We start from the raw sequence: 2,500 nt of genomic DNA, 5'->3' as shown, positions 1-2,500 counted from the left end.
ATAGCAGGGACGGTGCTGCCTCTCGCTTCGCTCGCTGTCCGCCGCTCGCCGCTCGCTCGCGCAGCCAAAAATGGCCAGTTTTGGCCCGTTTTTGGGCCGTTTTGGCCAGTTTTTGGCCTGTTCTTGCATTGCGCGGTGACCGTCGAGAGCGGAGCAAAACGTCAGCCATCTCAGCACCCTGGAACCCCCCGGGTGGCACAGGGCTGGATGGGGCTTTCGTATAGCAGGGACGGTGCTGCCTCTCGCTTCGCTCGCTGTCCGCCGCTCGCCGCTCGCTCGTGCAGCCAAAAATGGCCAGTTTTGGCCCGTTTTTGGGCCGTTTTGGCCAGTTTTTGGCCTGTTCTTGCATTGCGCGGTGACCGTCGAGAGCGGAGCAAAACGTCAGCCATCTCAGCACCCTGGAACCCCCCGGGTGGCACAGGGCTGGATGGGGCTTTCGTATAGCAGGGACGGTGCTGCCTCTCGCTTCGCTCGCTGTCCGCCGCTCGCCGCTCGCTCGTGCAGCCAAAAATGGCCAGTTTTGGCCCGTTTTTGGGCCGTTTTGGCCAGTTTTTGGCCTGTTCTTGCATTGCGCGGTGACCGTCGAGAGCGGAGCAAAACGTCAGCCATCTCAGCACCCTGGAACCCCCCGGGTGGCACAGGGCTGGATGGGGCTTTCGTATAGCAGGGACGGTGCTGCCTCTCGCTTCGCTCGCTGTCCGCCGCTCGCCGCTCGCTCGTGCAGCCAAAAATGGCCAGTTTTGGCCCGTTTTTGGGCCGTTTTGGCCAGTTTTTGGCCTGTTCTTGCATTGCGCGGTGACCGTCGAGAGCGGAGCAAAACGTCAGCCATCTCAGCACCCTGGAACCCCCCGGGTGGCACAGGGCTGGATGGGGCTTTCGTATAGCAGGGACGGTGCTGCCTCTCGCTTCGCTCGCTGTCCGCCGCTCGCCGCTCGCTCGTGCAGCCAAAAATGGCCAGTTTTGGCCCGTTTTTGGGCCGTTTTGGCCAGTTTTTGGCCTGTTCTTGCATTGCGCGGTGACCGTCGAGAGCGGAGCAAAACGTCAGCCATCTCAGCACCCTGGAACCCCCCGGGTGGCACAGGGCTGGATGGGGCTTTCGTATAGCAGGGACGGTGCTGCCTCTCGCTTCGCTCGCTGTCCGCCGCTCGCCGCTCGCTCGCGCAGCCAAAAATGGCCAGTTTTGGCCCGTTTTTGGGCCGTTTTGGCCAGTTTTTGGCCTGTTCTTGCATTGCGCGGTGACCGTCGAGAGCGGAGCAAAACGTCAGCCATCTCAGCACCCTGGAACCCCCCGGGTGGCACAGGGCTGGATGGGGCTTTCGTATAGCAGGGACGGTGCTGCCTCTCGCTTCGCTCGCTGTCCGCCGCTCGCCGCTCGCGCAGCCAAAAATGGCCAGTTTTGGCCCGTTTTTGGGCCGTTTTGGCCAGTTTTTGGCCTGTTCTTGCATTGCGCGGTGACCGTCGAGAGCGGAGCAAAACGTCAGCCATCTCAGCACCCTGGAACCCCCCGGGTGGCACAGGGCTGGATGGGGCTTTCGTATAGCAGGGACGGTGCTGCCTCTCGCTTCGCTCGCTGTTCGCCGCTCGCCGCTCGCTCGCGCAGCCAAAAATGGCCAGTTTTGGCCCGTTTTTGGGCTGTTTTGGCCAGTTTTTGGCCTGTTCTTGCGTGGTGCGGTGACCGTCGTGAGCGGAGCAAAACGTCAGCCATCTCAGCACCCTGGAACCCCCCGGGTGGCACAGGGCTGGATGGGGCTTTCGTATAGCAGGGACGGTGCTGCCTCTCGCTTCGCTCGCTGTTCGCCGCTCGCCGCTCGCTCGCGCAGCCAAAAATGGCCAGTTTTGGCCCGTTTTTGGGCTGTTTTGGCCTGTTTTTGGGCTGTTCTTGTGTGGCGCGGTGACCGTCGTGAGCGGAGCAAAATGTCAGCCATCTCAGCACCCTGGAACCCCCCGGGTGGCACAGGGCTGGATGGGGCTTTCGTATAGCAGGGACGGTGCTGCCTCGCGCTTCGCTCGCTGTTCGCCGCTCTCCGCTCGCTCGCGCAGCAAAAAATGGCCAGTTTTGGCCCGTTTTTGGGCTGTTTTGGCCAGTTTTTGGCCTGTTCTTGCGTGCCGCGGCGACCGTCGTGAGCGGAGCAAAACGTCAGCCATCTCAGCACCCTGGAACCCCCCGGGTGGCACAGGGCTGGATGGGGCTTTCGTATAGCAGGGACGGTGCTGCCTCTCGCTTCGCTCGCTGTCCGCCGCTCGCTGCTCGCTCGCGCAGCCAAAAATGGCCAGTTTTGGCCCGTTTTTGGGCTGTTTTGGCCTGTTTTTGGGCTGTTCTTGTGTGCCGCGGCGACCGTCGTGAGCGGAGCAAAATGTCAGCCATCTCAGCACCCTGGAACCCCCCGGGTGGCACAGGGCTGGATGGGGCTTTCGTATAGCAGGGACGGTGCTGCCTCTCGCTTCGCTCGCTGTCCGCCGCTCGCCGCTCGCTCGCGCAGCCAAAAATGGCCAGTTTTGG

This window comes from Musa acuminata, unplaced genomic scaffold (genome assembly GCF_036884655.1).
Source record: "Musa acuminata AAA Group cultivar baxijiao unplaced genomic scaffold, Cavendish_Baxijiao_AAA HiC_scaffold_105, whole genome shotgun sequence".
Taxonomy (NCBI): Eukaryota; Viridiplantae; Streptophyta; class Magnoliopsida; order Zingiberales; family Musaceae; genus Musa; species Musa acuminata.
The sequence above is the reverse complement of the archived record's forward strand: the minus strand, read 5'-3'. Positions refer to the sequence as shown.